The sequence below is a fragment of the Triticum aestivum genome, chromosome 3B, assembly GCF_018294505.1.
Source record: "Triticum aestivum cultivar Chinese Spring chromosome 3B, IWGSC CS RefSeq v2.1, whole genome shotgun sequence".
Lineage (NCBI taxonomy): Eukaryota > Viridiplantae > Streptophyta > Magnoliopsida > Poales > Poaceae > Triticum > Triticum aestivum.
Genome location: NC_057801.1, coordinates 802842937 through 802857358, shown reverse-complemented (window position 1 = coordinate 802857358; position 14422 = coordinate 802842937).

The following is a 14422-nucleotide window of genomic DNA, read 5'->3' as shown; positions in this document are numbered from 1 at the left end:
ACTCAAGCGTCCAATCATGTAAGCATTACTCTTTAATTCTCTACCAACATAAGCATTGAAATTTTCTTGCCTAGCCATAAAGTCATCAAATTCATCTAAACATTGGCTAGGAAACTTAGTAGAGGGGATTTCAACTTTATCATATCTATAGAGAGAATTTACCTTTACTACCTGTGTCGGATTATCAAGACCATGTGTTTCTTCAATAAGTGGACCATTGGAGGAGTCACATACCAAGGAACAATCCCCCAAAGCAGTTTTGTGAATGGAGCTTTGAGCAAGGAGATCGAAACTGGCAGCAAAGTGAGCTAGAACTCATGCTTGGGCTGGATGGTGATTTTTTTTGGGAGGAAGATGAAGTGTGTGGGTGCAGAATAAGTGGAGGGGGGCCACCGTGGGCCCAGGAGGCAGGGGGCGCACCTTGTAGGGGTGGGCGCGCCCTGGACCCTCGTGGCCAGGTGCCAGATCCCCCTGTTGTGTTCTCATTGCCAAATATTCTCAAATATTCCAGAAAAATCATACTAAATTGGTAGGGCATTTGGCGAACTTTTATTTTTGGGGTATTTTTTATTGCATAGATAATTCAAAAAATAGAAATAAAATACTATTTTTGCTTTATTTGTTCTAAATAACAGAAAGTAAAAAGAGGGTACAGAAGGTTGTGCCTTCTAATTCCATCCATCTCATGCTCATCAAAAGGAATCCATTAACAAGGTTGATCAAGTCTTGTTAACAAACTCATTCCGAATAACATGGAACCGGCGGAATTTCGAATAACACTAGGTTACCTCAATGGGGATATGAACATCCCCAATAATAAGAATATCATATTTCTTCTTAACAGTAGGAAGAGGAAATTCAAAACCTCCAACAATAATAGTTGGTATTTTTCCAATGGAACTGATACTGTGAACTTGAGGTTGTTTCCTTGGGAAGTGTATCGTATGCTCATTACCATTAACATGAAAAGTAACATTGCCTTTGTTGCAATCAATAACAGTCTCTGCAGTATTCAAAAAGGGTCTACCAAGGATAATCGACATACTATCATCCTCGGGAATATCAAGAACAACAAAGTCCGTTAAGATAGCGACGTTTGCAACCACAATAGGCACATCCTCAAAAATACCAACAGGTATAGCAGTTGATTTATCAGTCATTTGCAAAGATATTTCAGTAGGTGTCAACTTGTTTAATTCAAGTCTACGATATAAAGAGAGAGGCATAACACTAACACCGGCTCCAAGATCACATAAAGCAGTTTTAACATAATTTCTTTAAATGGAGCATGGTATAGTTGGTACTCCTGGATCTCCAAGTTTCTTTGATATTCCACCCTTAAAAGTATAATTACCAAGCATGGTGGAAATTTCAGCTTCCGGTATCTTTCTTTTATTTGTAATAATATCTTTCATATATTTAGCATAAGGTTTTACTTTAAGCATATCAGTTAAGCGCATACGTAAGAAGATAGGTCTAATCATTTCCACAAAGCGCTCAAAATCCTCATCATCCTTTTTATTGGATGGCTTAGGAGGAAAAGGCATGGGTTTGTGAACCCATGGTTCTCTTTCTTTACTGTGCTTCCTAGCAACAAAGTCTCTCTTATCATAATGTTGATCCTTTGATTGTGGGTTATCAAGATCAACAGCAGGTATCATTATTGCTAGGTTGAGCATCAACATGAACATTATCATTCTCATTATCACTAAGTTCATGTTCTTCACCTGATTGTGTTTCAGCATCAGAAATAGAAATATCATTAGGATTCTCAGGTGTGTCTACAACAGGTTCACTAGAAGCATGCAAAGTCCTATGATTTTTCTTTTTCTTCTTTCTAGAAGGACTAGGTGCATCTAAATTATTTCTCTGAGAATCTTGCTCGATTCTCTTAGGGTGGCCTTCAGGATACAAAGGTTCCTGAGTCATTTTACCAGTTCTAGTAGCCACTCTAACAGCAAAATCATGTTTATTATTTAATTCATCGAGCAAATCACTTTGAGCTTTAAGTACTTGTTCTGCTTGAGTAGTAACCATAGAAGCATATTTACTAATGAGTTTAAGTTCACCTTTAACTCTAGCCATATAATCACTCAAGCGTCCAATCATGTAAGCATTACTCTTTAATTCTCTACCAACATAAGCATTGAAATTTTCTTGCCTAGCTATAAAGTCATCAAATTCATCTAAACATTGGCTAGGAAACTTACTAGAGGGGATTTCAACTTTATCATATCTATAGAGAGAATTTACCTTTACTACCTGTGTCGGATTATCAAGACCATGTGTTTCTTCAATAAGTGGTATATTAAGACCGTGTATGTCTTCAACAGGAGGTAAATTTTTAACATCTTCAGCTTTAATACATTTCTCTTTCATAGATTTCTTTGCCTCTTGCATATCTTCAGGACTGAGAAATAGAACACCCCTCTTCTTCGGGGTTGGTTTAGGAGTTGGTTCAGGAATTGGCTCAGGAGTTGGTTTAGGAAGTGTCCAATTATTTTTGTTAGTTAACATATTATTCAATAGCAATTCAGCTTGGTCGACTGTTCTTTCCCTGAAAACACAAGCAGCATAACTATCCAAGTGGTCCTTGGAAGCATCAGTTAGTCCATTATAGAAGATATCAAGTATTTCATTTTTCTTAAGAGGATGATCAGGCAAAGCATTAAGTAATCGGAGAAGCCTCCCCCAAGCTTGTGGGAGACTCTCTTCTTCAATTTGCACAAAATTATATATTTACCTCAAGGCAGCTTGTTTCTTATGAGTAGGGAAATATTTAGCAAAGAAGTAATAAATCATATCCTGGGGACTACGCACACAACCAGGATCAAGAGAATTAAATCTAGTTTTAGCATCACCCTTTAATGAGAACGGAAATATCTTAAGGATATAATAGTAGCGAGATTTCTCATCATTAGTGAACAGGGTGGTATATCATTCAACTTAGCAAGATGTGCCACAACAGTTTCAGATTCATAGCCATAGAAAGGATCAGATTCAACCAAAGTAATTATCTCAGGATCGATAGAGAAATCATAATCCTTATCAGTAACAAAGATAGGTGAAGTAGCAAAAGCAGGGTCATATTTCATTCTAGCATTTAGAGATTTCTGTTTCAGTTTAGCTAATAACTTCTTAAGATCACATCTATCATTGCAAGCAAGAATATCTCTAGTAGTTCATCCTTAACATAACCCTCTGGAACAACAGGAAATTCATACTTCGGGGGAGAACCTTCATCACCACTATCTTCAATAATATCATTTTCAATTATTTCATTCTCTCTAGCCCTAGCAAGTTGTTCATCAAGAAATTCACCTAATGGCACAGTAGTGTCAAGCACAGAAGTAGTTTCATCACAAGTATCATGCATAGCAGAAGTGGCATCATCAATAACATGCGACATAACATAATTAATAGCAGTAGCAGGTTTAGGTGTCGCAAGTTTACTCATAACAGAAGGAGAATCTAATGCAGAGCTAGATGGCAGTTCCTTACCTCCCCTCGTAGTTGAGGGAAAAATCTTAGTTCTTCCGTCTTTCATGTTCCTCATAGTGACCAGCAAATAGAAATCCCAAGTGACTCAAAGAATAGAGCATTGCTCCCCGGCAACAGCGCCAGAAAATAGTCTTGATAACCCACAAGTATAGGGGATCGCAACTGTTTGCGAGGGTAGAGCATTCAACCAAAATTTATTGATTCGACACAAGGGGAGCCAAAGAATATTCTCAAGTATTAGCAGTTGAGTTGTCAATTCAACCACACCTGGATAACTTAGTATCTGCAGCAAAGTATTTAGTAGCAAAGTAGTATGGAAGTAACAGTAACAGTGGCAAAGGTAATAGTAGCAGTTTTGTAGTAGTTGTAACAGTAGCAAGGATAAAGTAAATAAGAAAAGAGCAATATGTGAAAAGCTCGTAGGCATTGGATCAATGCTAGATAATTATGTCGGTTGCGAATCCTCATGTAATAGTTATAACATAGGGTGACATAGAACTAGCTCCAGTTCATCAATGTAATGTAGGCATGTATTCCAAATATAGTCATACGTGCTTATGGAAAAGAACTTGCATGACATCTTTTGTCCTACCCTCCCATGGCAGCGGGGTCCCAATGGAAACTAAGGGATACTAAGGCCTCCTTTTAATAGAGTACCGGAACAAAGCATTAACACATAGTGAATACATGAACTCCTCAAACTACGGTCATTGATAACCCACAAGTGTAGGGGATACTTGTAGCCTCTTTCGATAAGTAAGAGTGTCGAACCCAACGAGGAGCTAAAGGTAGAACAAATATTCTCTCAAGTCCTATCTCCCACTGATACGCCTCTACGCACGCTTAGTGTTCGCTTTACCTAGAACAAGTATGAAACTAGAAGTACTTTGTAGGTGTTGTTGGATAGGTTTGCAAGATAATAAAGAGCACGTAAATAAAGGCTAGGGGTTGTTTAGATAAAGAAGTAATATAATAAATATAGCGAGTGTGGAAAAGTGGTGGTAGGAGTTGTGGAATTGTCTCTAAGAAATTGACTACGTTACTAGACTGGTAATCACTATTGCAATTCTATTTGAGGGAGAGGCATAAGCTAACATACTTTCTCTATTTGGAGCATATGCACTTATGATTGGAACTTTAGCAAGCATCTGCAACTACTAAAGATTCATTAAGGTAAAACCCAACCATAGCATTAAAGTATCAAGTCCCCTTTATCCCATACGCAAACAACCTACTTACTCTAGTTTGTGCTTCTATCACTCACGCCACCCACCATAAGCAAATCATAAACATATTGCAAACCCTACAGCGGGAATCCCTCACGCTTGCGCGACACAGAGGGCACCATAGGATAGCACCAATAATAAAACATGCAACCAAATCAATCATAGAAATTCATCAATCACCGATAGGACAACGAAAATCTACTCAGACATCATAGGATGGAAACACATCATTGGATAATAATATGAAGCATAAAGCACCATGTTCAAGGTAGAGGGTACAGTGGGCTGCGGGGGAGTGGACCGCTGGATATAGATGGGGGTAGGTGATGGAGATGTTGGTGAAGATGACGGTAGTGTTGGTGAAGATCGCGGTGATGATGATGGCCCCCGGCGGCGTTCCGGCGCCACCGGAAGCAAGGGGGAGAGGGCCCCCCTCCTTCCAGTTCTTATTACTTGACCTCCTCCCTAGATGGGAGAAGGGTTTCCCCTCTGGTCCTTGGCTCCCATGGCGTGGGAGGGGTGAGAGCCCCTCCGAGATTGGATCTATCTCTCTGTTTCTGCATTCTCTGATTCTGCCCCTTCACCGTTTCCTTTATATCTGGAGATCCGTAACTCCGATTGGGTTGAATCTTTCGCCCAGATTTTTCTCATAAAATTATCTTTCTTGCGGCAAAAAAAGGGCATAAAACGCCTTACGGGTGGCCCACGAGAGTGCCAGGCGCGCCCAGGGGGTGTGGGCGCGCCCCCTATCTCGTGGCCACCTCGGACACTGTTTCGCGTTGATTTTTCCTCCGGAAAATCCCAAATATTCTAAAATAATTCTCCGTTTGTTTTTATCCCGTTTGGACTCCGTTTGATATTGGTTTTCTGCCAAATATAAAACATGCAACAAACAGGAACTAGCACTGGGCACTGGATCAATATGTTAGTCCCAAAAATAGTATAAAAAGTTGCCAAAAGTATATGAAAGTTGAATAATATTGGCATGGAACAATCAAAAATTATAGATACGACGGAGACGTATCAGCATCCCCAAGCTTAATTCCTGCTCGTCCTCGAGTAGGTAAATGATAAAAAAGATAATTTTTGATGTGGAATGCTACCTAGCATATTCTTGATCAAATATCTAATCATGGCATGAATATTAAGACACGAGTGATTCAAAGCAATAGTCTATCATTTGACATAAAACATAATAATACTTCAAGCATACCAACCAAGCAATTATGTCTTATCGAAATAACATAGCCAAAGAAAGCTCATCCCTACAAAATCATATAGTCTGGCTATGCTCCATCTTCATCACACAAAACATTCAAATCATGCACAACCCCGATGACGAGCCGAGCAATTGGTTCGTACTTTTTAATGTGCTTCAGCTTTTTCAACTATTATGCAATACATGAGCGCAAGCCATGGACATAGCACTATAGGTGGAATAGAATATGAGGGTGGAGGTTTATGTGGAGAAGACAAAAAGGGAGAAAGTCTCACATCGACGCGGCTAATCAACGGGTTATGGAGATGCCCATCAATTGATGTAAATGCGAGGAGTAGGGACTGCCATGCAATGGATGCACTAAGAGCTATAAGTGTATGGAAGCTCAAACTAGAAACTAAGTGGGTGTGCATCCAACTTGCTTGCTCATGAATACCTCGGGCGTTTGAGGAAGCCCATCATCGAAATATACAAGCCAAGTTCTATAATGAAAATTCCCACTAGTATATGAAAGTGATAACCAAGAGACTCTCTATATGAAGAACATGGTGCTACTCTGAAGCACGAGTGTGGTAAAAGGATAGTAACACTGCCCCTTCTCTCTTTTTCTCTCATTTTTTTCTTTTATTTTTCATTTTTTTTACTATAAACAGTAGGGTCAGACCCCACTGCAATTTTTATAAATTAAAGGAACAAAGTACCAAGTAGTCTTTATGGGCTTGAGATAAGCCCAAAAACAGTAACAGAGCTAAAAAACTAAAAGAAATAGAAAAAGAAGAAGGAAAAAGAAAGAAAAGAAAAAACACCTAGAAATCTAATAACTAATAAATTACAGAAGGCCTTCAAGCCAAACAGAAAATTGCCTCTCATGCTTTTTCCTCATTCTAAACTTTAGAAGTTTTAGTTCCTCCAGGAAAATGGACTTCCAGCCTTGAAATGATGGTGCAATGTTTTAAAAAATCTTATTGTTTCTAGTTATCCAAATAGCCCAAGCTCCAAGAATGATGATCTCCATGTAGAATGGATATCTGAGCTTGTCTTTAAGATCTCGGAAAGCTTCTAGTATAGACAAGTTTGGTGTTCTTGTTGGACAGATGAAATCCCAGCATTGCTAAGCAAATTGACAACTCCAGAATAGGTGATGCAGTGTTTCTTCTTGCTGACAACCTCCAACAGCAAAGTTATAAGCTTCCAACACAAAAAAAATCTTCTCAGCAAATTTCTTGTGTTGACTCGATCATGTAGAAGTTGCCAGAAGAAGACTTTATGCTTAGGCTGGCAGGAACTCTGCCAGATCCAATTGAAATGTGGTGGGGTTTGCTTATGCCCAATCAAGACTTTGTATGCTTTACTGGATGAATAGTGTTCAGTCCCCCAAATGTAACTCCATGTGTCAAGTGTGTCCAAATATTTGGATTGTCTCATGGAAATACAGATGTCTTCCATTTGTAAGAATTCCTCATAAGCCTCAGTTGTCAAGGGGAGAAAGAAGAGATCCTGCAGGTGCTCTGTCTGCAAGACTTGTTGGATATTCAATTGAGGGTTTCTGACAAAAGAGAATAAGTGTGGGAATTGGTGCTTCAGTATTGTTTGGTTCCAGAGATCTTCCCAAAAGAAAGCAGTGACACCATCTCCCACATTACATAAGGCAATAGCTTTGTACTGATCAATGAGAGCTAGGTTGGAGTTCCACCAGAACGATCCAATCATGTTATCCCCTAGTAACTTGCCATCACTATAGTATGTCTCCCAAATCAGGTTGACCCAAGGAATATCGTGTTTGTTGAAGAATTTGTGAATGTTTTTCATGAGAAAAGTTTTGTTGTGTGTGAAGATGTCCAAAACTCCTAATCCCCCTGGTCCTTTGGTCTACACACTGTGCGCCAAGCAACCAGAGCAGGTCTTTTGTCCTCCATATCAGGTCCTCTCCAAAGACAGTGCCTCAAATATTTGATGATCTATTTTTTTTATTGTAATAGGAATGTCCAGACAGCACATGAAGAAAACCTATAATGATGTCATCACTGACTTGACCAAAAGTAATTTACCAGCTTGAGTCATGAAGATGGAGATACCTGCCAATCTTTTTGCAATCCTGTTCACAAGGGGGAGGCATTGCTCAACTGTTGGTTTGTATATACCCAATGGCAGACGAAGGTAGGTAAATGGGAATTGTCCTCTAGCACACTGCAATGTATTTGTAAAAATCTCAACCCTGTCTTCAGCAATATTCAGAGGAACCATGATGGACTTCCCATAATTCACTTTGAGCCCTGTTGTTGTAGCAAAAGTATTAAGAACTGCCTTTAAACAGAACAGTTGCCTAGAATCAGCTTGCATAATCACAAGGGTATCATCAGCATATTGCACAATTGGGAAGTGTGGGCAAGTGTTGACTTGGAGTGGAGCATTGATCAGTTGTAATCTCATGGCTTTGTTAAGAATGGATTGTAGTAGGTTAGCAGCCAGCACAAAAATTAAAGGAGAGTAAGGATCCCCTTGCCTTACTCCTCTTTTGATGTAAATTCTTTTTCCAGGCACACCATTCAATAATACAGAAGAAGAAGCAATTGTAAATAGAGCTTCCATCCAGGAAATCCATTTCTCTCCAAAACCTTTGGCTCTAAAAATTTCAATGATAGCAGCATGTTCAATTGTATCAAAGGCCTTCTCAAAATCCAATTTAATAATTAAGATTTCCTCTTTAGACTTATGACACTGGTGAATGTACTCATATGCCATCCAAGACAATCTTGGATCACTCTATCTTTGAGGAAGCCATATTGATTAAAATATGTACCATCTGCAGGATAACTCTTTGCAATCTATTGGCCAGCAATTTTGTAATTATCTTCAGCACTCCATTCAGCAAGGAAATAGGTCTGAAGTCATTTGGGGACAGAAGCACCTCTTTTTTGGCCACTAAGTTATGAAAGAGGAATTGATGCTCTCAAGATTTACATTCCCAGCATGGAATGCCCGAATAAGCTCAAAGACATCATTTTTTATAATATCCCAACAACTTTTGATAAACTCATTATTGAATCCATCTGGCCTTGGAGATTTATCTGCAGGCAGGTTTTTTACCACTTCCTCAACTTCTTCAATAGAAAATGGTTTTTCCAGATCAAGGAAGATTTGGGGGTCCACTGTGTTTTCATATAGATCATAAAGGTCAAAGTGCATGGCATGACCATTAGATTTCCCCAATCTTTCTTTAAAAGCCTCCCATAGAATTGCAGCCTTACCATCATGATCTGTTACTTCCACTTGATCCTTATTCAGCAGCATAGCAATCTTATTGTGTCTGTGATTAATAGAGGCTTTAGTGTGGAAGAATTTTGTATTCTCATCTCCAAATTTCACCCCTTTGATTTTACCTCTCTGCTTCCAGTAAATCTTCTGATCATTTAGCATAGTTAATAAAAAGTCCTTGAGCATTGTCCTGCAGTTATTCTCAAACACTGTGAGATCCCTGTATTCCTCGATCATATCCCAAAGAACTATACAGTCATTGAGATCAGCAATTAGCTTTTTATGAGAAGCTAGATTTTTAGCCCGTAGCTTAAGTGCTCTTCTGACATTTTTGAATTTAGCATTGATCTTCTTTACACAATCTGCATGACCCACTGGAATATTCCAAGCATTCTGAACCACTTGTTTGAAAGAGCTATGATTAAGCCAGTAGTTTTCAAATCTGAACACTTTTGATTTTGGGATATTTGTGCCAATTTTAATCATGCAAGGAAGGTGATCAGAAATTGGTTTAGCCATAGGAAGAGCCCCAGAATCTGGATAGCTGGTCATCCAGGCAGCAGATGTGAAAAACCAGTCTAACTTCTCCAGCAGAGGGTTGTCTTGCATGTTACTCCAACTAAACTACCTGCCTTTTAGTGGTAATTCAATCAAACCAAGTTCACTTATAGCCTCATTAAACATAAGCATTTCATTAACATCCCCTCCAGGTCTGTTTCTGTCTTCAGGTGTTCTGATAAAGTTAAAATCTCCCATGATAATCCAATCCACATCATTAGGCATTTGTATATTACCAAACCAGTCAATGAATTCAATTTTATCTTCATGGTTGCAAGGACCATAAATGTTTGTGAGGATCCAAGTTTTGGAGGATGTTCTACAAGTGAACTGGATGGATAAAGAAAACCTGTTTTGAAACATAAGCTCTCAAGTGAATAATGCTCCATTCCAAGCATTGAGAATACAACCTAATGCCCCTATGGAAGGCAAGTATTCAAATTTATTTAACCTCTGGGGACAAACTTTATGAATATAGGCTAGATCAAATAGTTCTCTTTTAGTTTCCTGCAAACACACAATCCCTGCTGCACTTTCTTCCACTTTTTGCCTAATAGCCAACCATTTTTCAGAAGAATTGATACCCCTCACATTCCAGTTTAGGATGTTCCAAGTCCTGTTGCTATTCATTAAAAACCAAATTTAAGTTTCTTTTCTCATCAGGGCCCACCCCCTAATGAATATCCCAAACAACAATGTTATTGTGATCAACATAAAGTACAATACCCCTATATCAAGGGGGTATAGTCCAATATTTGACAATAGCACAAGACCAGAAAAACCATAGCAGCCAGCACTGATATCCAAAAGATTTCACATGATCATCAAAAGCAATAGTCTCACTCATAGTAGTGTACCATAACTGACAGTTGGGCATAAAACAGAAAGCATACAAAAGGTGCCACCTAGTGCTAACATCCATTGTGTAGCAGGTGTAAGAGCTACAGTTGACTGCAAACATATGACAACAAGTTCCCAAAATAGAACAGCAGCCTATGCTGCTATCTAACATATGTTGATGATGTAGACTCATCATCACACAGGCCTGGGTTGAACTGCATCTCATGTGGCCTTGGACACCTTGGCCACATCTTCATGCCCCTTCTTCTTAGGTTTTTTGGACAGCTTTTCCTGAAGCTCATCCTCAGCAACCTTACAGAAAGATTTAGACAGATTTTTAACCACTAAATTCTGAATAAGTGGAGGTATAGCATTACATGGCAAACAAGATTTAACATCACATGATTTTCTTCTAAATCCCATATTATCTTTTCTAATCCTGTCACTCCTTCTTACCTCAGTTTCCATCATAGGTTCTTTATCTCTCCTTTTTCTTGAGATGGCCTCTCCAAGTGGCAGGACTTTATTTGGAGATAGTTGCTGAAGAGGACTACTTGTCCCAGTGGAGGAATGAGCAGCAGCACTAATCCCTTCATTTTCCTTGCCCATCCCCAGGATAAAATCTTTGCAGGTGGGTGCCTGAGAAGTGGTACATCCATCAGGTATGTGGAAAAGCAGAGTTTCTTCTTGCTCACAATTAGCAGTCAACAGTTTCCATATATCATATTTAAGCAAGTTCATAGTCCAACCAAACTTATCAGGTGTCAAGAGTAAGTGGATTATGAAATTGAACCGACTTACTGGAATTTCAATTTTAAAAGTGGATGCATCTCCTTGAGTGGCTGGTGCAAAATGTTGAATCCATAACCCTAGCCCTTCTTAAGAGATTAAATGAGAGCCCTCAATAACTTGTAAAGCATGATCTTGGGCCAAAGTATGCAAGTCAAACTTAGAAGGGGAACCTGGCAAAGAGAAGGACCCATAGTTACCTTTAGTGTGTGCTTCTGAAGAGGAGCCAATGTGAGGGATTGGCACATCTGCCTTGCCCTTGATATCTTGTTGATAGTGAAAGCAACCTCATCATTAACAGAATCAGCAAGACCACAAGGTACTGCACTTTTTTTAGAAGGAGGTATATCCATCCTATTTTCAAGCTGCCTGTCAATGGGTAAGATTGGCTCAGAGTTACCAGTAACTTCAGTGACTCTGACAACAGTGAGCAAATCAGAAGTGGGAACTGGCTACAGGCCTTGCTGTGCTTTAGAAACCACATTCAGAGAACCATCTGCAAGCTGTAAATCTATATTCTCATGTAAACCTTCATTGTGATGTAGTACCTGCAGATCCTCATCCTCCCCCACAGCATTATAGGCCAAAGCAATGTTAAGAAGCCCTTGACCAATTGGAGGAGCATGCACACCTTGGTTGACCTCTTCACTGGCTGAGTGAGTCAATGATAGTAAGCCATCAGAAAGAGAAACAGTGGTGGTAATGCTACTGTTGGGAGCCCCATCTTCTGGCATAGCTGGAATCTCTAGTTGAGGCTGTTGAGGTATAACAAGAGCTGGCTGTGGGAAAGCCCAGTGATCCCCTTGCTCTGCTTGCTCTTCCCAATCATCCCAATATTCATTAGGGGCATTCAAGTTGTGATCAGGCAGAGGTTGGAAACCAAGGAAATCATTAGCATGCTGAGGAACAGGGTGTGGGTCCACACCTTCAGGTGGAAATGGGTCTTCATCAACAGGTCCACCACCTAACATTTCCTCAAGAAGAACCTCAACAGAGCAGGTCCAAGATTCCTCCTCAAATTGCTCTCCTTCAGACCATCTGATACTCTTGGGGATATCACCAAGCTCTGTGACTCTAGCCTTGACCAGAATCTTGCCCTTCAAAGCATCCTCTCTTTCCCAACTAATGATTTTACCCCATTTGGATATCGCTGAAGCTATATCTTCAGAGTTGCAGAAATCAAACGGAACCCCCATAAAAATCAACCAACATGTTCTGTTGAAGTGAACACGGCGCCAATTTCTACCTTGATTGTGCTTCGTAAAAGAAATAAAAACATCACCAAAAGCATGCGGTCCTTACTGAATGAGACGGTCTCTATCTGTGACATTGGTGAACCTGACGTAGGCTTCCCCAAAAGGGCGGGGCTGGATTTTTGTAAACCCAACATGTGCCTCTTCCTGAAGAAAGACCTCAAGAACATCACGCACATTTGGAAAGAATACCTCGTTTGGATGCGGGAAGATGCTTGCAATCGCCCAATCCTCATGCCTTCTCGGGCGATGCGGGACAATCACGCGAGAAACCCCATTGCGACCTTCAATCGCATGAATCTGAAAACCATGCGGGACTAAAGGTAGCGGGTCTATTGGGATATTGGCCATCGACGACGACTCTGGCAAGGAAGCAACCAAAGCTCCAGCCAACAAAGGGTGTGACGGCGAGCTTGTCGAGGTAGAAGCAGGTGTGGCAGCTGGGAAGGAAACTGAAGTGGAATGCGAGGAGGCAAGCGTCGGTATCGGCTGGAAGTTTGGGAAAAAATCCTTGACCAGCTCCTTAAATGAGGGCACCTGCCTAGTCTGTGCCGTCGGCCCAAGACACCAAAACCAAGACTCAACAGCTCCCTTGGCCCAGGCTTCTTCTGGTGGGCTTTTGAAAGTGGCAAACGGAATAAAAGGCCAGAGCCCAGGTAAATTTGGAGTGGTACAAAAACGGGCCAAGTGACCATTGGCCCCGCATGCACGGTAGATCACGTGATTACGTGAACGTAGCATGACCTGGTGCTCCGTCTGTGGCCTGACTTGATCGGGGTTAAGAAGCAATGAAGAATCATTATTACTCCCTTGATTAGCGCCCTCTTGAATGCGCCCATATAATCGCTCGAAAACTGATCTTCCATCTCTCACCACCGCGGAATAGCTCCGATGATCGCCGGAGTGAGGAACAATGGCTTTGCCAGTCCTACCCACTATGGTCCATTCTTTGGCAAGCTCAGCATAGTACAATGCTTCTTCACATTGCCAATTTGGGCCACCAAAGTTCCAGAGGTTAAAAACCAACTCAAAATCTTTCTCCACGATTTTGCCCGCATTATAGATCTCAAAACCCATTGCTTTAGAAGCAACTAAAAACTTGAATGACCTATCCTTCAAGAAGCGAACACGAAATCCTTGCGCATAGCCCCCAAACATGGCAAGAAGAGAAACACTAACCGTGTGCACATTAAGCCTAAATGAAGCACGTACAAAAGAAACGACCATAGTGAACTCCTTTTGATGAAAGCCTGGAGAGAAAACCACCGGGTGCCCAAACTTGACCTTCATACCCGCTTGAAACTTCTTCCCACGATCAAAGTTAAGGGCATAGGGAACCATCTTGAGGAGAGGGGTGGCTACCAGGGCTGGAGTGACCACTGGTAGGGGGTTGGTGGCCGCCGGAGCCGGAGTGGCCACCGGCGCAAGGTGGGAGGAGCTAGGTGGGAGGAGCTTTACAAGACGATCGGGTACAAATGCTTCGACTCCCACTGCTTTTTTTGGTGGGCTTCTTTGGCCTCTTTTTTTATTTGGGCTTCCTTGGCCTTTCCTTTTTTCTTTTTTTTTCTTTTTTATGGGGCAATGCTCTATAATGATGATCATTACACTTTTATTTACTTACAACTCAATATTACAACTCGATACTAGAACAAAGATATGACTCTATATGAATGCTTCCGGCGGTGTACCGGGATGTGCAATCATCTATCATAGCAATGACATCAAAAAACGGGTAAGCCATGAAAACATCATGCTAGCTATCTTACGATCATGCAAAGCAA